Below are 16,255 nucleotides of genomic sequence, written 5' to 3'. Positions count from 1 at the left end.
CGTGTGCCTTTCATTCAATCATAATGTACTATATGTTTGGTCATGGTTGTATTAAGCCCGGTAGAAAAGGTTGGCTACCTTGCAAAGCGTGGCTTAGTTGAGTGCTGTATGTGTTTGTTGCTGGTTAACAGTGCATCATCTTCATCTTCTTCAGTCAGCTGCAATGAGATAATGCCCTCAAGATAATGTTTAATCTATCTTTAATTACCATAAGGAAATATGAATGACATGAAGACATACATGATATAGTGTATGTTGTTTTCTGAAATTAGAAATGATCAGTACAGCCTTAGACCACAGTGAGTCCTTAATAACATCAGAACATGTATTCAGTTAGTGCCAGACTCCAGGAAACTGACATCGAACATTTTAAATTCAGCATGAGAATGGTATCAATAAATCTATTGGAAGGATTGCTGAAGAGATGAGCTTTTAACGTGGAAAGAAACGAGTGCATTTTTATCAAGCATAGAGTAGGGTATCATTTTAATTCAGTAAGCTTCACTGGGCTGCCGTGGTTTGCTGCTGCTTCCTGCGCTGCGCCTGCCACCTACATGACGCGTCTTCTACCCTTGCCTCGTTTTCTACTTTTGCCCTTGTGCCCTTTACCCACGTTTTCTACCCTTGCCCCCTTTTTTGTACTTGCGTCTTTTTCTGCCCTTGCCCCCTTTTTTACCCTTTCCTCCTTTTCTAACCTTGCCACCTTTTTTACCCTTTCCTCCTTTTCTAACCTTGCCACCTTTTTTACCCTTTCCTCCTTTTCTAACCTTGCCACCTTTTTTAAACTTTCCTCCTTTTCTAACCTTGCCACCTTTTTTCTGCTCGCGCCCTTTCTTAACCTCGCCATATTTGCTGCCTCCTCTACGCTTGCAGTTACTCCCGTCACATTCTCGGGGTTCGCTCACTTCTCCTGTTTGTTTGCCCTGTTCTTGATTTGACATGGCTTCATTTGCAACACATGAGGGTGTAACATCTCCATCTGAGGAACAGCTAGTACACTGAAAAGGATCATTTCCAGGTTGGTAACAACGGAAAATATGGTCAAGCCCGAGTTTACAAATACCAAGTTCTTTAAAGGATTCAGCCTGTTGCGAGGTGTCTGTGGCAGGAACATCCGCTACTTTAGAAAACACAAATGCATAACCACTCCAATTCTCAATGACATCATTAATCCTCTCAGTGATAGTGTCCTCATTATTGCTTGTACACGTTGGACCACATGGGGATTCTTCAGAGTAGATGACAAGGAAATTATCCTGACTGTTTGCAATAAGAGGTTGTATGTTTTCTAAAACATCTAACAATGCCCCTGATGTTGCAACCACCCTGGTGCCTTGGTACACTTGCCCCAGTGAAACAGTTTGTTTCAGTTTGTCTGCTGGGTCGTCCTGGAAGACTTCCTGAAGATCAGTGGGGTCTTGGTTCTGTGGGACATTCACTGCCAGACTGAAGGTGTCACCGAGCGCATACCTGTACGAAGAAAACATTACATGAAATTTAGTGAATATCTTGGTCCATGTGGTTTTATGATGTCATTCTCTTCACTGTGTAATATATGCAGTTTGTTTTCACCTTCATCCGCTTAATCACTTAAATTTGACTTTAAGGTGTGTACCTTTGTGACTACACAACTAGTTTGGAGCCACTCGTGGTCCAGTATTCAACTTTCAGAAATGTTATGTGGAAACTTGAAGCTTCCAGTACTCATATACAGAGAATGGACATTTCAGTGAGGAAGGAGACATTGACTAATATTGCCTGCAACCTGGATTTGTCTATACTGTAGATAATCTGGATCCTAAAATTAGTATTTAAATACATGTTTATGTTATGTATTTCCAAGACAAAAGATTTCTATAGAGTCACTTTTTTGCATTTTCAACAACCTTGTGGAAAAATCTGTAATTTGTAAAGAGTTACATATAACAGCTGCTCTAGCCTCTGCAGATGTGAATGAGATAATAGTTAATAGTTAATAGAGTAGACTCACTCATTCTTGATGCCTTCTACAATACTTTTCAGCCAACTCTGGTCCACATCAGCCAAACTGGTCCCAGTAGACAGGAAGAAGACCAGCACCACAGCCATCCAGTGCAGACCAGCCATCTGCACACAGATCAAGTTCATGAATAGCATCTTCACAAAGTGGATAATACAATTACAGTAAGGAAACCTAAATCAAGAACATAAGAAGAGGAAGTGTAAATTCTAAACAAATATCTTATTGTTTACAGACGGGTAGATGAGTCCGCTGCAGGTTTTTAGCCTATTGTCCCTCAATATTAGATATCATTTCTAATATTTTAGCAGAGGCAGTGTCTCTGAAGCAGATAAATAAATAACCTTCAGACATAAAAGACACAGTTGAACACATTCATTTGTATGTCTTGAAATGTGAAGAAATCCTTTAAATAACAATCCTGGAACCACACCAAAAACTAAACACTTGCTGCTTGTTCCATGTCTCGACTAACAAGCTGTTTCAGAAATCCTGCTCAGTAAATAACAAACAGGACAAGAAGGGGAGTGTTCCTCATCGTAGAGCTGCAATTACCAATTATTTTCATTATCATGATAAATCTGCACGATTAATTGTTTGGTTAAAAAAAACATCAAAAAACAATATTTCGAAGCCCAACATGATGTTATCATATTGCTTTTGAGTGAGAGAGTGGAATCGGACTCCTCATTTAAATTTTTGTTGGTGCTAACAGGAAACAACTACAAAGTCATTTAGTCATTTCATACGAGTTCATTATTTTCCTGATTAATTTATAAATTATTCGGTCCATGAAATGTCAGAAATGTTGAAAAATGCTGATCACTGATTTCCAAAGCCACGTCTTAAATGTCTTATTTTATCCACAATCTGAAAATATTTAGTTTACTATCACAGATGTCTAAATATTCACATTTAAGAAGCTGGAATTTGGACATTTTCAGTGACTCAAAGCAATGAATTGATTCTCAAAATGATTGACAATTAATTTAATAATTGACAAGTAGTTGATTAATCAACTAGATGTTGCAGAAATTGCAGTGCGGCTCTAGAGTTTGCCCTATAACTGTGTAAAGAATCTACCAGTCTATCAATGAATCAATTAGTCAACAATATTGTTAATTGATTAATGTGTTAAGTTGATTTTAAAGGAACAATGACAACCAAAAACAGAAATGTGATAGTTACAGCTTCTCAAATGTCTTGCATTATAGTATATTTAATAACTTTGGGTTTTTAGCTGTTGGTGAGATAACAATTGCCTTGGACTCAAAATGTTCCAATGTTTGTGAATAATAAATGATTAATTGATTAACTAAGAAAATAATCAGCAGATTAATTGATAAAATAGTCGTTAGCTGGAGCCATACTCCAGTCTGTGCTGTGCAGTGAAAATGTGTGCCTTTATCTCATGTACCTGCCTCAGTGGAGAAAGATGCTCTGAAGCCGTCAACTCTTCCTGTTTTCTTCTCAGGGTTTGGAGGGAAGACGCTGCTGCAGTGAACACGATCAGAAGGAAGGAACATTTTTAAAGAACAGAGGGAGAACTTGGCCAAACCCCTCAAACCGGCAGCATACGCTTATTCTAGCACGTATTTGAAAAATTAGGAAGAGGAAGATAGCATGAGATATCATCCAGTGAGCTTTAGGAGGTTAAAAAAGAGGATGTGATCTACCTTACCTTGTCAGTCTCTTTTTTAATTGAAAAACATGAATCTATAGTTAAGTTTTAGAACAAGAAAGAAATACAGTAAACCTTACCTCACAGTCTTCAAGAATGACCTCTCAAGCTCAATCCACACATAGTTGTAAATTAACTTATTTATATTGTTATGACCCCTCCTTTTCTGCCTGTTGTGGTTAAACTGGCCACTTCCTGCAGGAGCTAGCAGTCAGGGAGGGTTGTTAAGGTCATGTGGAGACACCTTGGTAGGCCTCCATCAAGGCTACAACTACAACTCTGGCTTCAATGTCTCTTTCGTCTAGGTTCCACATCTGCATTCAACAGTAGCATACACACGTCTCACCTACTGCCTTTTGTAAATTATTATATTGTTTCATTTCCAATAAAACATTAAATTATCACCTTAACCGGACTTGTTTGACAGTCGGTTTACGACAATATAAAGCCTCTATTACTAACTGTACAAAGACCCGGAGTAGGGTTGTGCGATAGATATCGATTGCAATAATATCCTAATTGTTGTTTGAACAATGTGCAAGCTGACATTATCGAACATGTCCCTTGATTTGCAAAGAAACAATCAAGAGACTTGAGCATCCATTCATTCACTGCTGCTCATCTACAGACCAACTATTTATTGACTTTAATAAGATGTGCTTTATTGGGATAGATATTGTTATCAGGATATGAATGACCTCGATCAGGATATGACATTTTGGTCATATTGACCAACCCCAACACGGAGCAGCAACTATTATGTTTATCAAGTAGCCTAAAGTCCTTTTTCAACCAAAATTGCTAAACATGCTAAACTATAACTAGTTCCAGCCTCTGAAATGAGAGAATTTAATGCATTTCTTTTGTCTTGCAGACAAACTGAATCTCTTTGTTTTTTTGATTGTTGGACTAACAAAACCATCAATATGAAGACTTCCTCCTGGGCTCTGGGAAACTGTGATGACATCTTTCATTCTGCTTTTCACACTGATACATTAGTCATCATTAAATAGAGAAAAGGTGAACACTTCTGCTTGGTGGATGACTGGTAGATTCACCTCAAAACCAAACTCTTCCCCTTTTCATCGAGCCTGTCCAGGTGTTGATGAGATACAAGATGTCTGTAATTGATAATCTATTATAATTACAACACAGTTAGTGACCGTGAACCGCTGGATGTGGAAATAAGCAACTGTTTGCTAACAAGTTCAATGTGTCACCTTAAAAGCTGATGACATGTCAGTGTTGTGTTCACAAGTTGTTTCCAGTGAATACAAGTAGCCAAATAATCAGTTAATGCAGGTTTTACAGACAATAAGGGACGTTATTCAGCGGTTCCCAAAAGATTGATACACAGACACAACAGGGTGGATGCTTAGCTGAGCTTTAATGAGAAAAACAGAACATCGGAGGATTTGGTAAAGCTTTACAAAGGTGTAGAATACAATGACATGATGTGAATACATGTTTAATTATTTAAGCACAGCCCAAATAAAAATGATCTCTTAAGCTAAATATTGAATTGCTTACTCAATCATATGTGCAGCCTGTAATATTGCAGAATAAATGTGCCACATTGCTGTGTTTTTGTTGTTAATGTCAGAACTAACTGATTACACCTAATTTGGAGATCAACAATCACTAAATCTGTAGTTCCTCCTGTTTTTAGGCATTAAAATGTTGGATTTATACCAGCAAAAGTATAATTTTAATATTATTCCATAATTGATTCTGTGGTTGAAGTTATTAGGACTCTTTGTTGTCCCTCAGACTCAAACACAAAATGTTCAGACAAAACTGCTGTGAGTAAACAACATGATTTAAACCTGTTAAATGAAACAATCACTCAGTCTCCGTCAAACTCAGTAAATGTGAAGGTAAGTTATTAACGTCAACATTTTTACTGTGGTTTGGACAAAAGAAAACAACTACCGGCATCTTTAGAGCCTTTGTCAATGTGATGTAGTTTGATACATGAAACAGTACCAACTGAAGAAAACAGCAATAAGCCTCCAGTATGAAAAGAAACATTGCATTGCAGAGCATATATTATCTTTCTCTTTTTAAAAGCTGTCTAAATAGATTCAGTGGATCTCTGCACGTCAATCTATTTGACCTGAATCACTGTGGTTCCCATAACGTCTGTATTCCAAACACCATGAAACCAAACCTAATTCTGAACACACTCCTGTACAACAGTTTCGCCTTCAAAGCAGTTGATACATTTGAATTCAGTTTTGGGTCCATAGCAACGGAATATGTTGCCACGACCAATTTTAGATTTCCCAAGTTCCTCCAGGGACTCAGTTGTTGCTTCAATGACCGATTTGACACCAGTATTTTCAAAAGCTTTGGAAAACACAAAGGCTTTGTTTGTCCATTTGGGAAAGACTTCATTAATCTTGCCAATGATATTGAACTTGTTTTCCTTGTTTGTACATTTTGAAGCACATGGGGAATAGAAAGTATAGAAGACTAGAAAATTGCCTTTACGGTTGTCAACTAAGGGCTTTATGTTTTCCAAAACAACTGCCTCGGCATGGTCAGTTTTTTTTTTGACATTAAAGATGGGTGTTGCAGCGACCACCCACTTGTTAATCTTGTTGTTCTTGAAGACGTCTTCAAGTTTGGGATCTTTCTCAGGGATGTTTACAGCCACACTGACCTGAGTGTTTATGTTATACCTGCCAAAAGAAACAGATACCCAAATGTTACTGGGTGTCAGAACAGATATGAATGATATATATATATATATATATATATATATATATATATATATATATATATATATATATATATATATATATATATATATATATATATATAGACAGATAGACATAAGATGGAAAATGTCATTAACACTTCCAATAATGAACCTTTTGTAAACTCTGTGGAGCCACAACTAGTCAACAGTCAACAGAGTGTGCTGTAGATCCGTGACTTTACCAAAAGTCAAGTTCGAACAAAATTCAAACTAACATGTAATTCATTTGAATCAATTCAATATACAATATTTACTGTAATGTGTCAGAGATACAGTTTGCTGTGACTGTGTTATCATAAACAAATAGAGTCCTCAGATTAGCCTCAGCTGTTTTTTTTTTTTTACAAAGATGGCAAATAGCCTGATCTTTGTTGGTAATTTTGCAATGTACTCTGTAGAAGTCAACATATTTTCACACACTGTGTCGCAGATGCTTCAAGGTTGTGATTATCCAATCAGGTCAGCTTTGCTCTTCCTTCTCCATTTTTACTTGTTTGTGAGGTATACTATCAGGCCAAAAACAGCAACAGGTAAAGCTGATCACAAAGCAAACTACTTCAGTCTTCTGCACTTTTTCCCCATATTTGAACAAACTTTTGGATTTCCGATATAAAGTGACAGTGCTAGTGTGCTGAATGGGTTCATTTCATTAAGTTGAGTCAGCACTGCTGCACAAAGCAGTTTTAAGTGATGTAATAAAACACGTGTTTTCTCAGATAGAGAAAAAGACTCAAATGCTGGAGAAATTCAACCAGTGATAGATGGAGATAAGAGTGGTACTCAGAAATGATGTTGGCGGTATAGACACACTATGGCATCAGTCAACATGACACAGAACAAAACGAAGCTAAATGTTAAAACTGTCAGAAGACTAAATGGTGGCATGTGTTGAACATGAAGTTAAATACAACTTCCCTCAGAAGCCTAGAAGCGCTTATAACAAAATACCTTTGTGTTCATTCATTAAAATAAGACCAGAAGCTTGATCAGAACTTGGCTCTGCTGCTATTTTTGTGAAAAGAAACATGATGATGATGCATGAATCCATTACAAAAGATCGTACTGATGGACTGCTTCTCAACATTTCACTACATATATAAAATCTATCTAGTAAAAGGGTAAAGAGTGATTTTTAAACATTTTGGTGGATTTTGTTGACACCTTGTGGTGACTGTCAGTATGAAGTGTGTTTCCACCAGGCGGGGAGTTCCGGTCCTCTGAAATGAGGCCAACGCGGAAGTAACTTAAAACTGCATTCTATCAAAAGGCCACCAGGTGGCGACAATTTTGGTGTCAAAAGGACTTCCGTCTCTATACAATTCAATGGACTATTCACCAACTTCTCACTTGATTTCTAACCTCAGTAAACGTTTTCAAAATGTGTTTATGGTCTCAATCGCTAGTTTAAAGCCTTCTTCAATGCAGTATGATGTTCATTTGGGACATTTTGGCCTCCCTGATTATATATGTGACGATAAAGCAGGGTATGCATTAAGGCGTGGCTACGTCCTGATTGACAGGTTGATTGGTTCACAGGTTCAGGAGGGCGCCTCATGCTCCTCCTGATGCCCATATAAGTAGAATCCGTGTTTTTATTTTTCCCAGCATGCACCGGAAATTTTCAAGATGGCCCCAGATCCGAAACTATTCGCTTCCAATCAGCAGTCCACAAACCAAAGGGTGACGTCACAGATGTTACGTCCATTTCTTATATACAGTCTATGGTTTCCACTTGATCTGAAGCACTTCATGAATGACATTAAAGGTGTAATGTATATGAGAAAAGGGACTGGATAAAAATCCAGATTTTTCAGAGATTAGAATCAACTTAAAAAAACCCAATAAACTCACTTATTCATGATGAATTGTACAATATCTGCAAGTTGCTGCTTGTCCACAGCAGCAAAACTGGTCCCAGCAGACAGGACTAACGTCAGCATCACAGCCGTCCAGCACAGGCCCAACATCTGCACACATATCACTGTTTTCAGTCTTTTCAACAAAAAAGCTTTCTAAACTGATAAAAACAGGAACAAGCAGGAATGAGATAATGCACAACTGGAAATGTTTGTTTTTGCTTCACATCTGTTTTAGTGCAAGAATAAGAGAGAGAGGAAAGAGTATTTTTAACCAGTCTTGTTTTTTTTGTTTTTTTGTCTTTTAAGTTAAGAAATGGGATCACACTCATTCACTGTCAGTCTTGTGTATTCAGCGCTGCTCACAGCAACATGTGGCAGTTCCTTTATTAAACCAGCCACACACTGAAATAAACTGTATGAAATGTTCAAAACTCTTTCATAAGAGAAGAATTTATTCAAAGACCTTCTGATGTTTATTTGAGCCCTTAAATAAACCTCACACAGCCCAAGCCCATTGGTTCCTATTGAAAATGTAAAGTTATAAGTAAAAGTATTTGTTGGAGACCATGTTCAGGAGGACATGTGTATACATTCAGTGCTCTACTGAGTATTTATTGTGTATAGTGGAGCAATAAATTAAAGCAGTAACACCCCAACAATACTTCAAATAGTCATCAGTGTAAAAAATAAAAAAATGCTGCTCACTTTCATCGATGTTGTCAGAAGTTCTTTTAGTCTGAAGAAACTGTAGAGTAGAAAAATATAAAGACATTTATCAGATAATCTGCTTTTTCTGTTATTGATTACACGTTTTACATTACTTTTTTACATTTTATCATTTTATATGAAAATGCAGATATTTAAGTGTTTCTTTTACCTGCTTTGGTCTTCTTGGATTCTTTCCTCTCAGTGTCTGAGTGCTGCTGCAGTAAATACAATCAGAGAGAAGGGACATTTTTATAAAGAGGGAAACCACAGCCATGCCCTCAAAGTGGCACCATGACCTTATTTGAACATTTAGATCCCCACCCTTTGAATTTAGTCAGAAATGTAAGAACATTTAGAAGAACACAAGAGGAAGAGGTGTTATCAGTTAAATATGTGTCAGGTCTTTGCAGCAAAACGTGATGATTCAGCAGTTGTTGGTTTTATCAGGGGAGGAGGTGAGGAGGAGATACAGATACAGTACGTTGGAGTGCAGCTCGACAACAAGTTGGACTGGAAGTTCCACATGGAGGCACTGTACGAGAAGGGTGAAGAAGGCTGACGTCCTTTAATATCTATCTATCTATCTATCTATCTATCTATCTATCTATCTATCTATCTATCTATCTATCTATCTATCTATCTATCTATCTATCTATCTATCTATCTATCTATCTATCTATCTATCTATCTATCCATCCATCCATCCATCCATCCATCCATCCATCCATCCATCCATCCATCCATCCATCCATCCATCCATCCATCCATCCATCCATCCATCCATCCATCCATCTATCTATCTATCTATCTATCTATCTATCTATCTATCTATCTATCTATCTATAGATTCTGTTTTTCTGAAGTAAAACAGAGTGAACGAGAGCAGGATCCAACTACTGTGACTGATTTATTCACTATTCATTCCTTAATTTTCTTCAACCAGGTCAATTATATGCAAACACAAAGTGCTCCTATATAATAATCATGCTTTGAAAATGAACTGGGCCCTCTGCACGCTTGTTTCACAGCAGATTTTCTAGGACTCTGCCCTGCAAAATCAGACATCTGAGAAAAAACTAATTTAATAACAGCTTTGCCTTTAAAATGTTTTTAAAACTCAGCATTTATTCATTTTGACTATTTACTTTGACTGTAAGTATGTTGCTTTTCTTTCAATCTTAAAAAACACTTGCTGCCTCTGTGAGAAAATGTGTTGTGTTTTAGGTAGTATAAAAGCAAATCTGCCTGTTCATCATGACTTGCAGATTAAAGATGCAGATTATGGTCAAAATGGAGAAGAAAGAATAGCCTGTGAGAAGAGGAAGACATCTTTAGAGCGTGGAAACAGAAATAAATACACATACACCTTTTTATAAAGAGGGAAACCACAGCCATGCCCTCAAAGTGGCACCATGACCTTATTTGAACATTTAGATCCCCACCCTTTGAATTTAGTCAGAAATGTAAGAACATTTAGAAGAAGACAAGAAGAAGAGGTGTTATCAGTGAAATATGTGTCAGGTCTTTACAGTAATAAACGTTTAGTGATTTCCTGCTGCCTCTGTGAGAAAATGCTTTGTGCTTTAGGTGCTAAAAGCAAATCTGCCTGTTCATCACAACTTGCAGATTAAAGATGGAGATTTGGGCCAAAATGGAGAAGAGAGGCCACCCTGAGAGAAGAGGAAGACTTTTTAGAGCGTGGGAACGGAAATAAATACACAAACCACCTTTTTTAACAAATTAATTAATTAATTAATAAAATCTAACCCACAGAACACCAAAAGAAAACAACATTTTCAGTAGTAAAAGGTAAAAAGTAAAAAAATACTTAAGGACTTTGTTCGTAGTCCTTTATTTGATAGATAGATAGATAGATAGATAGATAGATAGATAGATAGATAGATAGATAGATAGATAGATAGATAGATAGACAGACAGACAGACAGACAGACAGACAGACAGACAGACAGACAGACAGACAGACAGACAGACAGACAGACAGACAGACAGACAGACAGACAGACAGACAGACAGACAGACAGACAGACAGACAGACAGACAGACAGACAGACAGACAGACAGACAGACAGATAGATAGATAGATAGATAGATAGATAGATAGATAGATAGATAGATAGATAGATACTAAAAGTCGATTTGGACTCAAAGTTACACCTGTCAACATATTTGGGGAACCAACACCAGCAGTTCATCAAGATATTACTATACAGAAAAGTACAATATAAATAATACAAACATACAAATACAGAAAACTACACACCGAGACATCAGTCTGTGTGTTATACTGCTGTCCAGACTTTGGCCGATATAGTTAATTTTTGAACTAGAATAAAAAAAGACCTCTTCTATATGAATTGGTCACATATTTGCACTGCTATGACTATGCAAAAGTGCTTAGAGGGCCGCCTTCTAGAAAAAGTAACTTAAGTAAAGAATATTTAACATTATTTTACATTGTCAACCAATTCTAAAAAGTATTATTCAGTATTAATCAATTGTATAAAGTAGCTGAAAATGTCATGGAAATGCTCAAGTAAAGTACAGTAATTAATTAAATGTACACTGCTGCTCTCTTATAACGTTAGTGGTCACAAACAGTGATGTCAAGGAAGTGTGGAAGGTGTCTATAGAGAAGTGACAGGGTGTAGTGGAGGTAGTATTGAAAATGTTACTTTTGAATATATGAAAAGACATGAATTTGAATGTTCATAAAAGGGTGTGGTGCCATTCTGGAGGGATTGACCATAAACCTTCTGTTGAAAAAGCCTGTTCTTCCTGACTGTGTTCATTGCAGCAACACTCACACACTTCAGAGCATCCATCAGGCGCTGTTCTCCAAAGGTAAGGTACGATAATGAAACTGAAGCTATTTTGTTTGAACGCTGTAGCAGTTTACCTACAGCAATGAACTTATCTAAATGACTATGATAACAACTAACTGACTAAAAACCACAACTTAACAAACACATTCATTAATCATATTTATAGGCAGTGAGTGAGACAAATGTTTCATCATCTTCACAGGCTCTTATCCTAACCCTTCACAGATCACTGAGTGGTTTAATTAATGAGGAATCAGATCGATACTACATCTCAGTGCACGTTCTGTATGACAGTATGTATAAAATGCTGCAGCTGAACAATGGCTAATTTGAGGGGAATTTCAATGTAACTTTAGATGCTGTTATCATGTCAGCACAAGATGTGTAAATGGGGTGTTTGTGACGATAATTAATTATTAACTTTTGTTTGCAGATGGCCAACCTGTTGTGCATCACTGTGACACTGATCGTCCTGTCTGCTGGATGTTTGGCTGAAGTGGACCAGAACCGGCTTGCTAATCTTATTCTACAGATAAAGAAACCCATAGAGTGAGTCAATATACTTTTAAGTTTAAGAAAAAATGTATCTGGTATTATTTTTTTGTGCAGTAGTGGAAGAACTTAGACAAATTGCTTGAGTACAAGTATTAATACCACACTGTAAAAGTAAAAACATGCAAGTAAAAAGTACAATAGTTTCCGTTTCATGCAGTGGAGTAGGAGTATTAACTAGCATTAAATGCAAATATTCAAGAAAAGAAAAAGTAGCTAAAAAAATTGTATTTAAATACAGTACTTGAATGAATCACTTAGTTACTTTCCACCACTGACACAGTCATAGTTAAGCTTTGCAGATGTGTCTGTGACCTGGACTAAAACCTTTATCAAGATGGTATGAATGGTAAATATTACCAGATATTTTTCTTTATGCTATTCTATTCTTTTGGCATCAGAACATATTTAACTCTGCCAGTGACAGGACAGATATTAAATCCACAGTGTTACTCAGACAGACTGTCAGTTCATTAGTCTGATCATGTGATGTGTAATACACCTTTCAGACCAGGCTCCAACCAGGGTTATCCCCTGGTCGAGTTTGTGCCTGAAAGGGTCGACCCTGGTTGGCCGACCCTCCTTGGTGTCCCTGATCGAGAGGTGGGTCAGACCAGGGTTGACTTTAATGTCAGCGTTGCACACAGGTTGCTGACAACTGTGGGACGATTACAAAAGACTGTTGCATGTAAACAAGCAGGAATGTTTGGCCAGATCCTGTCTGAATGGTCCTGACCAGGGATTAACCAGGGCTGACCGACTTGGTCTGAATGCCCCAAAGAATAGCCACACTCTGGTCAACTAACCCCAGTCAACTAACCCTGCTTAACTAACTCTGGTCAACTAACCCTGGTCAACTAACCCTGGTTAACTATCTCTGGTAAACTAACCCTGATCAACTAACCCTGGTTAACTAACCCTGGTCAACTAACCCTAGTCAACTAACCCTGATCAACTAACTCTGGTCAACTAACCCTGGTCAGCTAACCCTGATCAACTAACCCTGGTCAACTAACCCTGGTCAGCTAACCCTGGTCAACTAACACTGGTCAACTAACCCTGGTCAACTAACCTTAGTCAACTAACCCTGGTCAACTAACCCTAGTCAACTAACCCTGGTCAACTAACCCTGGTCAGCTAACCCTAGTCAACTAACCCTGGTCAACTAACCCTGGTCAACTAACCCTGGTCCGACCCTGGTCCGACCCTGGTCCTTGGTCTGAAAGGAGTATAAGGGGCTGATCAATCTTGTTTCCAGTATGTTTGTTTGTCCATATTTGATCCTCCATTGTTGATGAAGAGTAAGTTGGAACCAGTTTCTCAACATCATATTCTTCTGTTTTAAATTTGATTAAGGTTCAGGTTAAACTTCACTCAATGAACAGCTCAGCTACACCTGTGCAGCAGAGTTCTGCTGCAAATTACTGAAATATTTTACTTAGTTTATTTGCAGTGCTTTCCAGTTTCTTTTAGAATCCACTTTAAAACCCATGGACGTTGCAGTTATGTGGCAGACAAGCTTTCGCCCTAAAACTTGAAGATAATCCAGTCATGCAGAGTTGCGTGTTTTGACAAACTTAAATCTTGTTAATGACGTGGGTGATATGTTAGTCATCTTTTCTAGTGACTCCCCATGTCCCCGAACTTGTGCAAAGCTAGGGGCCCGTATAATATCCTTGGCAAGATTAGAGCTGTGATTCAAAACGGGAGATGGGGGGACCGTGTTTTAGTGTTTGAAAATTTGTTCAAGCCATATGGAAAGGTCCACATTAATGAATCTGAATTAAAAACGGCCCTCAAGAATATTGGGAATTCTATTGGGGGTCTTGCAAATGTATTTCGCTGTTATTACCCCCAAGATAAGTCTGGTTTTAAGTGTGTGAGCTTCTCCAATGGTGGACAGGTTACAAAGCAATGTGTTGATTACAAAGCATAAACTTGTCCCAGCCACAACAGGGGCTGAGGTAGGTACATCAGGGTGTTAAATCGTTCTGGGGACCAGAGTGATTCAGATCAGATGGATTCATTAGAACCTGAACACCTCACCCTCAATATTATCTGCACTATGCAATGCAAGTCTTTACCATTTTAATTTATATTCTCAGTTTTGGGGAAATTTCCAATCATTTATTTGAATATCAAATTTTTCGATCCAACAATCCATCAATTAAAAAAAAGAAAAAAAAGTATTTTAAAAAGTTCCTAAATCTTAATAATGTATTGATCAGATGGGTGATAAGGGCTCCTCTGTGTATTTTCTGTGTATGTATCACAAATCTATTATATTAAATTGAAAAATAAATGAGGGATTTCGTGCTGGATGAGTAGATGTGTTAGGTTGTTAGGGAAATAATCAATAATCTGAAACAATAAATAAATGTTGGCTGGTTTGATATGTGGTTGTTTAATATACAGATTTGTGCTTTGGTATGTTTGTAGAAATGATTGTTAGAAAAATAACTCTGTATGTTATAGATCATTTTGTATGTAGTTACCAATTTATTGTAACATTCTGTATTTAGTTTAGTAAACTGAAATAAGGAAAACAAGTATTGTGTGTAAAGTATTTACAATACTCATGTCATTGTATTCATTCATGTATTCAATCATTCTGTAAAGCATTGAAAATCCTCTCATGTTCTGTTTTTCTGATTAAAGCTTGGCTCAGCATCATTCTGGTCTGCCTTTTCTTTTCTTTTAAATAATGTGGAAACTCCTGAAGAACAGTTCTGTTATCTGTTAAAAAAGTGTTCAATCGGTAAGCTACCAGTTCTATCCTCACCCTTTAACAGCCTGCCCTTCATTAAACAGTGTCTGTGACAGTGGTGCTGCTCCATTTTAACAGCAGAAGATGTTGTTTGGCACTAAAACAACATTAAAAAGGATGATGAGCAAACAGCAAGTGAAAAGGATTTTAATCAATAATAACATTAATCAAAAAGAGCCAACTCCTCCCATCGCAGCTCAATGCATGTGTGGCGTCATGCACACTATTACACTGTTACATAATAACATTAATCAAAAAGAGCCAACTCCTCCCATCGCAGCTCAATGCATGTGTGGCGTCATGCACACTATTACACTATTACTAGTGTTTGCAGTAAACATACAGTGCAGTGTAATTAAATTATGCACATGTGAACCACATAAAAAAAAAAAAAAAAAAAGAACTGGCCTTGGCTGTGGGTGCTCTGGGTGCTCTGGGTTTAGCCCCGGAGTTAATGAACTCCTAGATCCGCCCCTGCAGCTAATGCTGTGTAATGGTGACTGAAGTTACCAAATTTTAGCTACAAATTGCTGTGTAACTGAAATTACTGAGTGACATTGCTAACTTTATGACTATCTCTTTACTTCTGCTACTGTTTTACATTTTAGTATTCACTATTATCCCATAATTACCAGCTGTGATAACAAAGTAGCATTGCTTCAAGGGGTAAAAACAGCTTAAAGGACCGAAATGAAGCTTTAAATCATGCTCATGTTCCCCAGACTGCTCTTACATAAATGAGGGATTTAACTGAAGATCTATTTGAGTGGTCTGTCCCATAGATATATATAGAACATATATATAGTGTTCTATATATATATATATATATATATATATATATATATATATATATATATATATATCTATGGTCTGTCCTCTCACTTTGCAGATAAAGGAAAATACAATTGTGAAAATGATGGCACCCCCTATTGACGAAAGCAGAAAATACAGGTACGTTTTCCTGCTGTGTTTCCAAAGAGTAGATATATAAAGACATTTTAACAGCATCACAAAACAAAAAGTTAAGATTTGTTTTTTAATCCTTTTACCTTTTATTTGTAGAGCGACTTTTATGTACATCT

This window comes from Scomber scombrus, chromosome 2 (assembly GCF_963691925.1).
Source record: "Scomber scombrus chromosome 2, fScoSco1.1, whole genome shotgun sequence".
In the NCBI taxonomy this organism is placed as follows: Eukaryota; Metazoa; Chordata; class Actinopteri; order Scombriformes; family Scombridae; genus Scomber; species Scomber scombrus.
Note: the sequence above shows the minus strand (reverse complement) of the source record.